The sequence below is a fragment of the Adiantum capillus-veneris genome, chromosome 15, assembly GCF_014529385.1.
Source record: "Adiantum capillus-veneris isolate H3 chromosome 15, ASM1452938v2, whole genome shotgun sequence".
Taxonomy (NCBI): domain Eukaryota; kingdom Viridiplantae; phylum Streptophyta; class Polypodiopsida; order Polypodiales; family Pteridaceae; genus Adiantum; species Adiantum capillus-veneris.
This window is the reverse complement of record NC_140945.1, coordinates 146,966,670-146,981,077: the sequence shown is the minus strand read 5'-3', so window position 1 is coordinate 146,981,077 and position 14,408 is coordinate 146,966,670.

Genomic DNA, 14,408 nt, shown 5'->3' with positions numbered 1-14,408 from the left:
TGTACGTATTGGTGCATGAGGGTTGATGTGTGTGTATATATGTATATGTGTGCGTATTGGCGTGCCGTGGGAATGTCTTATTTGCAATATACATATATATATATATATATATATATATATATATATATATATATATATATATATATATATATATATATATATATATATATATATATATATATATATATATATATATATCGGCTTCAGGCAGTGCAAATGATGCAGAAAAATGGGGGGGTGAGGATGGTGAAAAAGGTGTGTGTGGTATGCGCGCGTGATCGTGTGGGTGTGTGTGTGTGGGTGCGCAGCTTGCGGTGTTGTGTGTGTGTGTAGGTGCGTGCGGTTGCGGCAGTGGCGGGTGCGCAGCTGGCGGTGCTGTGGAGCCGGACAGGGCGCGAACGAGACAGGGCGCGAGAGCGGGTGAGAGTGGGGGAGAGGGGGGAGATGGTGGGGGGGGGGAGATGAGGATAGGGTTGGGGTGTTGCAGAACCATGCACAGTAGGAGGGGAGGAACGCAAGGCCCGGGAGGCTGGGCGCGACAAGGAGGGAAGGGGGGGGGGGGGGGTCTTAGTCAACGAGAGGAGGAGAGAGAGAGAGTAGATGGGGGGGGGGGTGTTTCCCACCAAGGGAGGGAAGGGAGAGAGAGTGAGGGGGTTGGGAGGAGTTAGGGTAGAGAGAGAGGATATGATGGGGTTAGAGGGGAGAGAGAAGAGAGGGTGAGAGATTGAGGGAGGGTGAGGTGATGGTTGCCCTAAGACCCACCGTGGTTATTTCCAACAGAGAGGGGGGGGAAAGAGGGGGGCTAAGTGTAGATAAGCGGGGGGGGTGAGGACGAGTGGAGGTGGGGGTACGGCCCGCCATGGCTGGAGGGTGGACAGAGAGAGAGAGAGAGAGAGAGAGAGAAAGAGAGAGAATATTTGGGAGAGAGAGGGAGGATACTATCATTGGCTAGGTGTAGATAAGTGGGGGGGGGGGGGGGGGGGGGGGGGAGTGAGGACGAGCGGAGGTGGGCGTACGACCCGCCATGGTTGGAGGGTGGAAAGAGAGAGAGAGAAAGAGAGAGAATATTTGGGAGAGAGAGGGAGGATACTAGCATTGGCGGCCCGCCGGGCTGAAGTGTGGCAGAGATACCAATGGTGCCTACCGGTCAGATGATGTAGCACGTGTGTAGGAGAGGGAATATAGGCAGGGCCGGGCAGTGAAAGAGGGAGATCGTCTTGTGGTGATATTGGAGGGGTGTGGCCAACTTGGCGGCACATTACTGGGAGTTAACTTTGGGAAAGGGGTATGGTAAGCAGAAAGGGCCTTTTCTTTGTTTTTTTTTTTCTTGATAACAAAACCCCCTCCCTTCCTTAGGGTGTGGTTCTCACGGGCATGGTTTCAAAAGCCGGCCATCAACGGCATCACGTCAGTGTGAGGACCACTTCACATGCCTGGAGCAGGCGCCCTCGACCATCATACAAGGCGCGGTGAGCAAAGCTCCCCCCTCACGCTGTTTACGGGCTACCATAGCCGATGAGTAGGTTTGTTTTTCACACCCGGTGGGAACCCAACCCAATTGGGGTTAGTGGTCATGATTTTTTTCATCAACTAAGGGACGGTACCCACAGTGGGGTACCCCCCCTCCCTCTTGTGAAGCTTTGGGTGAAGCTAGGCAAATCGACAGAGCCAAACAAGGGCAAGGCCAGGAAAAATAACGTCAAGGTGCTATTTTCTGTTGTGTATCTTGCATATTCTTGTTTCGTACCTTCATTCAAGTCATGGGCAAGCTATTCACAAATATATCAACCAAGTGCAATACGGGTGCTCAAGGCAAACACACCTACACTATTGAATTGTTTTCTTGAGAGCCGGAGCAAGATTACATCCCTAGCGGAAATTGGAGCACGAACAAAATTAGCAAGGCTAATTATCGGTATCAACGGGATTCTTTATCGGTATTTACCAGTTGCGGTACATCAGGTATTTTTCTTGCTATTCCTTGCACTGCACTGTTTTGCCATGGATTCAGATATCAATATGACTTTTGATTTAGAGCAAAATACGCCTCATCCTGCCCATGATGGCTCGCGGTCGGATGCTCTCATAGAGAGTGCCTGAGACGCTATGGCAGGTGACGATGCCTATGAATTGCTCGACATTCAAGAATTTCGTGCACTTCAGACACGCATATCAGTCATGGAAGGAAATTTCAAATCTTTGAATGAAAACATCACTAAATTATCCACGTTAGTGATCCAATTAATGCAACAGGATTCCAAGGGTCCCGACACGCACATGCATGAGCACGTTGCTACACAGGGGCAAGGCCCTTCTAATCCGGGACAAGGTCCAGCTTCTGATACTTTGCACACTCTCACCGCGATCGCAATAAGGATGCAGTAAATATCTTTCTCAGCAAGTGGGATGGAATTCATGCCTTGCGGCGTACTTCGGACACAATCAGAGCACTGCAAACGATCTTAACTCTGAAAGACAAGGCCTACAAATGGTGGATGTCTCTCAAGGAGAAGAATATCATACCACAGAGTTGGGAAGGCTTTTGAAGCTATGTTCAACAAAGAATTTTTGCCTACAAATGAGACAGATCGGAACTGGATGGCTTGGGACACGTGTTCCATGCGCCAATACCCATCATTAATTGAATATATATCTCACTATCGGGATGTTATCCTCAAGTTGGAAGGCTTAGATAACTTTCAGCAAGTACGGGGATTTATACGTGGTCTGAGACCAGAACTTAAGAAGCACGCGAAGACCCAAGACCCTAAAACACTTGAGGAAGCCATAGTGAAAGCACATATTCACGATGATCCAGATGAAAAGAAAGCACATAATACTTACATGCCTGCTAATACACATGGTAATACACGCACGTAGTATGGGCAGAATAAAAGGAAATTTATAGTAGCCAATTCAGAAGCATCTAAAAAACCCAAGGGGTCCAGAGGTCCTCTCTCTCCTAAGGACTTTGATAAAGCTAAGAAAGAGAAATTATGTTTTCAATGTTTAGGAAGCGATCATGGAAAAAAGGACTGTCAAGGGGAAATCTGATGCTCATGGCAAGGACAAAGCAGTGCACACGGTGCAACTGCTGCCTCTTGAGTCCTCCTCATGATTCTCTACAGTGGAAGTAACATACACCGAGGTGGTGCATGAATGCTGTCTCACAGCTTCCATGTGGCAACAAACCTTCGGACCACATGAGTTAGTATGTATGCACGAATCTCTACAAGGGCACAAGGTTCACATCTTGGTAGATGACGGTGCTACTCACAATTTTATCAATTATGGATTGGTGAAACAACTCAAATTGCCTCAAACTCCGAGTACCCATCGCTACAAGGTAGCAATGATGAATGGACATGATATCAAAATTTGGGATACTCAAGTCCGAGCTGTTCCATTGGAAGTACAAGGGTACTCCACATCCTTGGATTTTTAGGTATGAACATGGAGAGGGCAGACGTGGTCCTTGGTAGGGAATGGTTGCATAGCCTAGGACCATCACTGAAGCGTAGCTATGAGCACAACATCTTGATGTTCAAATCCCATGGCGCACATGTGTTGTTGTTAGGAGAGAAGAATGTACCTTCTTCACCATTGATATGTACAGCTGAGCTTATGCAGCTCGTTTTTTATAATGAAATAGATCAAGTTTTCTTGTGCTACTCATTGTCTCATTTTCTCTCTAACATTGAATCTGTTGAACATTCCTCAACGCCACATGCTTCTCTCTCATCTCTTCCACCAATGACTACTTCCAAACAAGCAAACATTGCTAGTGAGTTACAACAATTATAAAAGGAATTTCAAGATTTTTTTCCTAATGATTTGCCACCAGGATTACCGCCAACACGATTGGTGCAACATAGCATCGATGTGGTTGGCAGACAGTAAACCTGTCAGTAAACCGCCCTATCATATGATTTACTCTAAAGCTGCTGAGGTGGAACGTCAGCTTGTTGGCTACCTTAGCAGAGGGTTTATACAACCCAGTTCTTCACCATGGGCTTCTCCTATCCTATTAGTGAAGAAAAAAGACGGCAATATACACATGTGCGTAGACTACCGTGGATTAAATGCGGTTACGGCTAAGAACAAGTACCCACTGCCACGGCTGGATGAGTTGTTCGACGAACTCACTCATGATCATATTTTTACGAAAATAGACTTGCGGTCAGGTTATCACCAAGTCCGTATTCGACTTGTTGAAATACCCAAAACAACATTCCGAACACGGTTTGGACACTACGAGTTCTTGGTGATGCCCTTTGGGTTAACCAATGCGCCCGCAACATTCATGACACTTATGGGTAGTGTCTTGAAGCCATACTTGGGTAAATTTTCCATCATTTTTCTTGATGACATCCTAGTCTACAATGCTTCTGAAGAAGAACACTTACAACATCTAAGGCACGTGTTCAAACTGTTACGAAAAAATAAATTATATGCCAAGGAATCTAAGTGTGATTTTCTAAAAGAAGAAATTCACTATCGGGGGCATGTTAGTTCAGCTAATGGGCTATATATGGATCAATCCAAAGTGGATGCAATCCAGCAATGGCCTTCTCCTAAAAATCTGGAAGAGTTACAGATTTTTTTAGATTTGCAGATTTTTACCACAGGTTTGTTAAGCTATGCTAATATTGTTGTTCTCATGATGGATCAACTGAAAGGCAAAGGCAAAGTTTTTCAGTGCGGACCCTCTCAACAGCACAATTTTGATACGCTCAAGGATGCATTAGCTAAGCTCCCATACTAGCTATTGTAGATCCTTTGAAACCATTCGTTTTGGAGACAGATCCCAGTGACCGTGCTATTGGAGCAGTCCTGTTACAAGACAGACGGCCAATTGCATTTGAAAGCACGAAGCTTGATGCAGCTCAGCAGAACTACTCTGCTTATGAGTGCAAACTCTATGCAATAGTGTCTGCCTTAAAAATATGGCGGCATTATATGTATGGTACTTAGTTTGAGATTGTGTTTGACCATGAAAGCATCAAAGGGTTTACACAACAAACGGATTTAAAGGGTCAGAAAGCCAGGTGGGCCGAGATTCTTCAGGAATATAACGCCAAGCTCCGGTATCGTAAAGGTCAATACAATGTGGTGGCTGATGCTCTAAGTCGTATGCTGGAGATCAATTCTCTCTTGTTCATGGAACATTGTAGTAGTGAATTTTTGGATTCTCTCAAAGGCAAATATGAGCATGATGAAGCATATCCCAAAGTGTGGAGCCATGTACAAATGAGGGATCCTTCTCACTTCAATGATGGTAGTGTAAAATTAACCTCCACACCTAGTTCTCCTCTATCGAGTGATGAACTACAGTGATGGAAGCATTTCACCATCGACAATGGGTACCTACTCCATAATGGGAGAGTTTGTGTACCGACGGACACAGACATTCGGCGCCAAATTCTTTATAAATATCATGATAGTCCAAGTGCAGGGCACCGGGGTATTAGAAAAACTTATGCTCTCGTACGGTGACAGTTTTACTGGTCAGGTATACATGGCTTTGTTCAAGCTTATGTCTTGCATTGCCAAAAATGTCAAGTTAACAAAGCAGAGCGCCTGAAAGCAGGAGGACTCTTACAACCTTTGGATATTCCCAATGGCAAATGGGAAAGTATCTCTATGGACTTTATTGTGGGTACGGGGTCATGACTTGGTATGGGTGTTCGTAGACTGGTTGACTAAACTATGTAAGTTTATTCCAACCAAATCAGCAGTTAAGACACCTAAACTAGCCAAGTTATTTGTGGACAATCTATACAAGTTGTATGGTTTTCCAAGTAACATTGTCAGTGATCGTGATCCCAAGTTTAATAGTCATTTTTGGAGGACTGTGTTCAAACCTCAGTACAGCCGATCATCCAGAAACAGATAGTCAGACTTAACAAGTTAACCAAGTGCTAGAGGATATGCCAAGAGCATATGTCAGCAAAAAACAGTCGGACTAGGAAGAATACTTATCTATTCTCGAGTTTGCCTACAATAGTGCTAAGCATATCACAACTGGATTTAGTCCTTTCATGCTCATGTATGGGTTTCAACCTAGGTCACCTGTTACGGTGGGGTTGGCAACCAAAAAGCTTCAACAGGTTAAGGATTTTCTCCAAGACCACATGGATATGTTGAAACTCGCTCGTCAAAATGTCCAACAAGCGCAGGATCGGTATAAGAAGTATGCTGATGAGAAACATCGACAAGTTACTTCGAGGATGGGTAGGAAGTATTTTTACGTGTGCCAGAACATTCAGAAAGTCTGAAAATTGGGCCAACACCTAAATTATCTCCCCGATATTGTGGGTCTTTCAAAATAATCAAGTGAGTAGGTGATCATGCCAACAAATTATTTCTACCTACACATTCTCATATTCATCCGGTGTTTCATGTAAGTCGTTTACGTAAGCGGTTACATGGGGACGGCAATGTCATTGACCAATAGATTTTGGTTGATTTCGTTGACCCTCCTAGCTTACCGCATGAACCTGAACGTATTCTTGACTATCATGAGTTACGTACGCATCATCATGTACGTCAACAAGCCTTAATCAAGTGCAAAGATCGACCTGAGGAAGGTGCCACTTGGGAAAACATTAGTGTTCTTAAGAAGAAGTTCCCACCACTTTTGTTTTCGAGGACAAAAAATCTTCTTTAAGGGGGGAGTAATGTCAGGACAGCAGAAAGGCTAGACTAGACAAGGGCAAGGCCAGGCTAGGCAGTGTGGAAAGGGAGTCCAACTAGGGCAAAGGGCTAGGAGCCATGCTATATAGTGGGTGGTTGGGAGGTGGACTCCTAGGTTCTAGTTCCCCTTCTCTAACATACGATCCTCAACCGGAAGTGAATGTTCTTAAAGGAACATATGATTTCTGTGAGTTTTCCATTGGTGGAGATTTAGGTACACCATCCTTTGTACAACTAGATGATCATAGTTTTCAACATCAATTCAAGATGAAGAAGAAAGATGGTGAAACTTGACTTTGGTGCAGGAAGTATTCTAACACAGAATCATGGCATCCTACTGATGGTTTAAAATTCATATCATTTGTTCCAGAACAACAAATTGTGCCATCTAGATACATGCTATTAGGATCAACAAATGAATCGACAAAAGCTCTAAAGAAGAATTGAAGCATCATTTGTGTGCAGCGCATAGCTGAAATCAAGACACAGTACAAGCATCACATGTATACGTTCCAACATGCTCAATGGAGTGGTGGTTTAGTTTTTTTGGGGAGAAAAAGCAGTTAATTGAGGGCCTCAAAAGTGACACTACTGAAGTCATAAACTTGAATCCATTTTTTCTGTGTGTGCGTGAATCAAACATTATTCCTAACAATAATGTTATAGAAGGTGGAAATCAAGGGACTCAATTAACATAGGAGTTGGAGCAATTGGTGCACGGAGAGACTCGAGAAGCTTATGTCAATGCAAGAAAAACAACATAGAGACGACAACAAGAGAAAGAGATGTGGAAGGGGAATGTCAATGGGTTGGCTATGGGTGTCATGATTGCTATGTTCACATCAAATGATGAGAGTGGATGTCCATTTTGGATAGCCAAAGTCATCAAGATCTATGAAGAAAATCAATGTATTCATTCAATTGATGTTCGCTACTGGTACAAAGCGGTTGGATAAGATGCAATTACCAGTAGGTACTATCCTGAAGTGATCAAGGTGAATAAGAAGAAGGAAAAGAAAAGTAGCAAACGACGTATCGATAATCTAAATTTGGAGGATGTGGAATTCTTGTTTATGGTTTCACCTTGAAGAAGCCTCGTCATCTTTGTCAATAAACCATAAAAATTTTGATGGAAAAAGTTCAAGGATTGTAATTGAAAGCCTTGAGTCTTCAATTGTAAGCTTTCAAGGATGTAATTATTTTTCTAGTGGAATGTGTAATTTTTTTAGAACTATTTGCACCTTTTTTGTCTCAAAAAACTTTCTTTATTGACTTTAGTACAAAAAATTGAAGTTTTTTTGGTAGTGTTCGCTGTCATTTTTTGAAGTAGCTCCAAAAAAATTGATGTTTTTTTAGTTTTTTCAACTTTTGGCCAAATTAAAGGTGAGCTGTAGTTTTTACAATTAAGGTGTACTTTTTTATGATCAAGTGTTTTTTAGTGTTGATGGTATGTGAGTGATTTTTGAGGTGATGAAAACAATAGCGTCCGTGTGAAGCAGTGAAGAGTTTTTCTAATCATAAATGCAACACCCCATATGATGTGTAGGAGTAGTTATCAAAAGGACATGTTGATTATAATCTAGAGCTATTAATCACATATTTACTAGCTTGTGTGCATTTTGTTTCTTAAATCATAGAAAAGTTTGATCCTTAGAATAAAAATGCAACAAACAAGCTTTTGGGGATATTTGTGCATGACTGAATGATGCGGAGAATATAAGAAATCATATGCAAGAGATTCGTTGAGAAAACTTGCAATTTTGAAACTCTGGACTTCATACGTGTATGATGTCCTAAGGGCTAGTAAAAGGCCAAATTTGACTAACCAAACTGCACCAGAGTGTTCAAAAGGAGTGTTTTACCCTAAGTACACCTTGAGACTCAAGTTTTGACCAACACTTAGAACCCAAAAGATAAAAGGCGGAGGGTCAAAAATAAAAATAATAATAACTTGTGATTCTAATTTTAATTAATCAATCTTTGCCTTTAATGTGTGTTGTGTGTGTGTGTGTGTGTGTGTGTGTGTGTGTGTATGTGTGTGTGAAAGAGAGAGAGAGAGAGAGAGAGAGAGAGAGAGAGAGAGAGAGAGAGGTCTTATCTCTTCAGTATGCATGCTATGGAGCAGCCACTACAAAGGTGACACCACCAGTGAGCTAGCAACGGCAAGGGCTATGCACCAATGCCAAGCTTGGGAGGTTTTGGTTTTGTCGCGAGGCGAGATCCCATAAGATTTTGAGTGAGTTATCTTGCCAATTGTGTGTCTCTTTTGCTAGTTTTTCATACCAGTAGGTTCACAGCAACAAGAAGAGCTACACATTAGGATCATGCATGTTGAGAATCGGCGACCTGTAATAGACGTTTTTTGCACCAAGTGGTTATGGGTGGGATATAGTGTCACATTCCATAGGGTGGCGACCTCTTGGTAAGTAGAGGATTCCCTGTGAGTTTTGAGGAAATTCAAGGACTTTTGGTCTTGATTTCGATAGCGTGAGCATTGTAGGTTGTATTGCATTCACAAGCACATAGGATATCTAGATTTCATTTCCTCAAGTAGCGACTGTCTTGGAAGGTTGAGCAAGTGATTGACAACCATCTAATTGTTTCCACGCACCTGTGGGTTGAGCTACATCCTTGGCCAAAATTTGAGTATGTTGGTTTAGTTCTCGCTATGATAGCATTTTCCCATGGCATATCCGTCAACATTTGCGTCGTTGCCAAGGGCAAGAGCCCTAGGTAAGTGACCTTAGATTAGTCCTACAAGGTAGAATTCCCTCAGGTTTGCCAAAATCTTTTTATCTTATTTTAGATAGGATCCAGGAGTTTCACTCTTGATATCTTAGGAAAGTGCTAGGGAGCATGTGACTCGCATGGATTTTCTGCCATAGGTTGTATTAGTCGTGTTTTAATGTTGATGGTGTGTGAGTGATTTGTGAGGTGATAAAAACAATGCTAGTCCGTGTGAGGAAGTGAATCCCTTTTCTAATCATAAATGCAACACCCCATATGATATGTAGGAATAGTTATGGAAAGGACATGTTGATTATATTCTATAGCTATTCATTATAGATTTATTTTCTTGTGTGCTTGTTTGCATTTTAAATCCTAGAAAAGTTTGATCCTTAGGGTAAAAATGCAGCAAACAAGTTTTTGGGGATATTTGTGCATGATTGAATGATGCGAAGAATATAAGAAAGCATATGCAAGAGATTTGTTAAGAGAACTTGCAATTTTGAAACTCTGGACTTCAAATGCGTATGATGTCCTAAGGGCTAGTAGAAGGCCAAATTTGACAAACCAAACTGCACTAGATGTTCAAAAGGGGTGTTTTACCCCAAGTACACCTTGAGACTAAAGTTTTGACCAACACTTAGAACCCAAACAAAAGGCAGAGTGTCAAAAAAAAAAAAAAAAAGGAACTTGTGATTCTAAGCACATCTTTGCATGAAAATTGGTAAACGTGCTTGAAAACTACTGCTGAAGATTTTTGGATTCTTTTATATAAGATCTGGACAAAAATCCATTAGCAGACATCATACGTGTATGATGTCTGTACGGTGATTGTGGAATCCAAATTGACTTTTTGACTTTACACCCATATTTTGCATGTTGTGTTGAGCACATACACCAAGCTTCATTTCATTTGGACTTATAGATTGAGTGTTGAGAGGATTTTAGTCTTTCTGAGAAGTTCCTTGGTAAATAGTGGTGAATTTGTGCAAGTTTGACTTCCAAATTTTTTTGTGAGCAAATGTGCATGATGTACACATCAAGGAGCACCTAGGAAAGAAATAGAACTTCATTCTTACTAGATAGACATCATACACATATAATGTTGTAGAGGCCAGATTTGGGGTCAAAGGACACCTTTGAGTATACCCTTGTGATCTAGATCAGATAAGAAGAAAATAGGCAAAATTCCGTTAAATTTGAAGCATGTTTTAGCTTGTAAAGACCAAGACACGAATCGAGGTAAAGTGAATGCTTGAATTGATCATATCTAGCACAAAAAGTGTTGAAATTGAGTTTTGAAAGCTGTTGTGAGTTGCTTGTGTGGTGGAAGACCTCTGGAGTGAATCTCACCTTATTTGTGACCAGCTAGACATCATATGTGTTTGATGTCTGAAGGGTAGTTTTTTAGACCAGATCTGACCAAAGTGTTTAGCAACACAAAACAAGCTTAGAGACCAAGTTTCATCCAGTTTGGATCTTCTTTGACTTAGAAGACCTCCCAAAGAAGATGACAGCAAAACTAAAACAGAATTAGGGGATATTGACATGCCTACATGTGTTAGAATCACAAAGTAGGACTAGATTTGGACATAACGCATCAAGGAGAGTCTAAATTTCAAGTTTAGGCTAATTCTGAGCACTTAGAAATCATATGCGTATGAAGTCTGGAGGCTCATTTTGAGGGCTCAAGAAGTGATTTTGATTGTCCAAAAGCTTTCCTTGAGACCCTAGGATCCTGTCTGTCTACTTAGATTAGTGCACATGACTCACATAGGGAATCAAGTCCTTATATACTATTGTTTGATATTAACCCTCTAGTTATACCGATCAACATCGTAGAGTACTCAAGTGAGAATCACTATTTTGACAAAGAATTGCAAAGTCAAAAGTTTTGTATAGATAGCTAGAACCAAGGATCATGAAAGTTGGTGATCATTTTGGAGTGCAAATTACTTTACAATTTGGGAAAGCAGGTTTGAAATCAAATCAAAGCAATGAGCAGCTACAACAAGACTTCTAAGGTGAGAGGTTTGGGTTGAGTGTTGTTTGTGTGAAAGATGAATTTGAGATTTGGTAGGTGTCTTCAGAGAGACCAAAGAGTGGGAGGAGATCAGAGTAGTGTTGATAGAAGAGAGTGTAAACCAAGCAAAGATAGATCCGCTAGCACCAATAATAGAGGAGGGTAGTGATACTGACACCTCTTTCGACAAATCATATCAATGCATGGATAACCAACAACTTAGAGGCTTCCACAGCAAGGGATTGTTGGCGGTCATAGCATAGCGCACAACCCACCGACATAATGTCAATCCGGTGGATCGAAACCCGGAAACCCGACTACTGCATGGAGGCATGGATGTACCAAATGCAACGGATTGAGAACTCTAATGAGAGAGTAGGAGTTAGTTATTAGACAAGAGGGAATGCAAGAAGAGATGGGAAGCTCTTTGCACACACACCACAATCCATCACTTGACTCTCACAAGCTCAAGGACATGATGTTAATCTCTCACTAATGAAGGGAAAAAAACCCAAAGGGAAAAAAGTACCTCTAGTATGTGTGCATGTATCTAGTGCACCATAATCAATCTGCACAAATCAAGAGTCTAGTGCAACTATGAGGGATAAGAGAACTATCTACAAACAATAAAATCTACAATCTCCTAGCTATTTGTCTAATGGTCATCGACTGGCTAGCACCTAGATCCATAAAGATGGTAGAATCTGAAGCACCAGTAATGGGTGTAGGGATGACATCGGTCTATGAGTGTATGATCAATTAACTCTATGGCTCAAGATCCCTCAATGAATGACTCGTGCCTAACTCTAAGTCAATCACTAGAAATCTCAAATGAGCTATGGCTAGTGTCAACATGTGGTGTGATAAGTGGTTGGCTCTTCGGCTGTGAGGTCCTTGTCCCCTTTTTAAGGAGAGGATTACCTTTGATAGGTCTCCAATCTTGAGAAATAAAAACCAATGAACATTGTCTTAGCTACTACGTAGCCACGAGCATGAACATTTAGTGAAGGACTGTTCCTATCTGGCTCTGACGGAGCGTGACCACCATAACCCTATCTAAACACTATCTTAAAAATATTATACCTAGGGATATAAACCTTAGAGAGACCAACTTGTGCACTTTTATCCCCATGTTTCAAAAGCAGAGCCACCGAGGTTTGACTCTTTTAAGATTTACGACTATTAAAAAAACTTCTAGCACTGGAAAGCTACCCGACTCACCGGGTCCACCCGTCCATAGAATTATATCACCACGGTATCATTCTCCCACTTTCCACACCGCACTCACCCTTATTTTGTTACCTAATTACTACCACACTGCTTAAAACATACATGTTCCTTTACCTTGTTTATGATACTCGTTCGTTTAAACAGTCCTTCAAACAGTATTACAAATAGTAATCAAGGAAGAAGTATGTTAGAAGCTGGACACACCCTACGGAAAAATGACTGCTCGGCAGATTATTATTTTTGTAATTATTCATTTATTGCGAAAAACCCGACATTTCACCTTGTAAATATTGGGGCTTAAAGAAGTTTCTAGATTGTATCCCAGTTTTGACATTTAGATTGAGTAGATGGTTAATTTGGAACATTAAGGTTTGAGAATTGTAAGGTATTTATACCACTTTTTGACCTTACTGAAAAGACCTTTTGTCATTTTAAAAAGTTTGAAGTCTGTGAGTGAGCGTACTGTGTACGAGAGAGAGTGAGAGCTTCATCTTGACGCTATGCGCGCATCGGTGGTCGAAATCGAGTGCGGAAAAGTGCAACGTGTTGCCCCCGACCAGAGCTACGCGCTAATACCTACATTGTGCGCATACGGTCCGGTTTTGCGAGCTCCATCTACGAGCTCCATCTGGTGATTCGGTGAGCATACGTTATTTGTTTTTGCATTACAGCATATCCACGCATTTGCATTGAGTAGAGCTACACATTAGGCACTTTAGATTTTGGAAACGAAGACTTGCAAATTTCGGCCAGACATCCTACGTGATTTTGCACCGGGTGTTTTGGGTTGAGGTTTTGGTTCATAGACCTTAGGGAGAGCTACCTATTGGTGTTAGTAGGGTCTCCTTCAAGTTCTGTGGTGTTTCGAGATTGCTTGATGGGTATCCGGCTCTAGAAAGCGTTGTAGGAAGTTTCCTCTTATGCACTCCTGAAGGCTGTAACTTAGACATTGGGTAGAGACCTCTGTAGGAATTAGTTAGGAGTCGGTCAAGTGTAGGTTGACACCCTATGCTTGCTTCCACACGCCTGCGGGTCAAGCTTCGTCCTTAGATGACAAGTCTTGTTAGTAGGTGAGTTCTCGCTGTGCTGACGTCCGTCGCGGCGTATCCGTCCAACATTGGCGCCGTGAGTGTTAGAAGCTGGACACACCCTATGAAAAAATGACTTCTCGGCAGATTATTATTTTTGTAATTATTCATTTATTGAAAAAAACCCGACATTTCACCTTGTAAATATTGGGGCTTTGTTAGACAGGAGCGACTCACACACCCATGAAGTGCATGCAAACACTACCTAGATCAACATAATGTCAATCGAGGACACAGATGACACGATAGGCACACGGAGGAAATCTCTTTAGCTTGTCAGGTTGAGACCATCCTACACATACAACACTCTAGAAGGCCAACTAAACCACAATCAAGAACCTCACTACCCTCAACTATACCACCTAGCCACATACACACATACGGAAGGTAACTCACCTAATCATGTCAGATTCATACGAAACTTAAGGAACACCATCCCCTCACTAGGATACACCTGTCCCTAATCTTCTACACTCAAAACTCATCTGCGGAAAACGCGTAGGATGACAGAGCATAATTTTGAAAGTGAAACTGAAATTTATGAGTTCCTATGCGTAGCTTATGTCGCCACGATTCTATAGACTACTAGCACGCAGAAAACAGACATCGTTCGATACACTTACGGCCACAAATAGCTCGTAGAT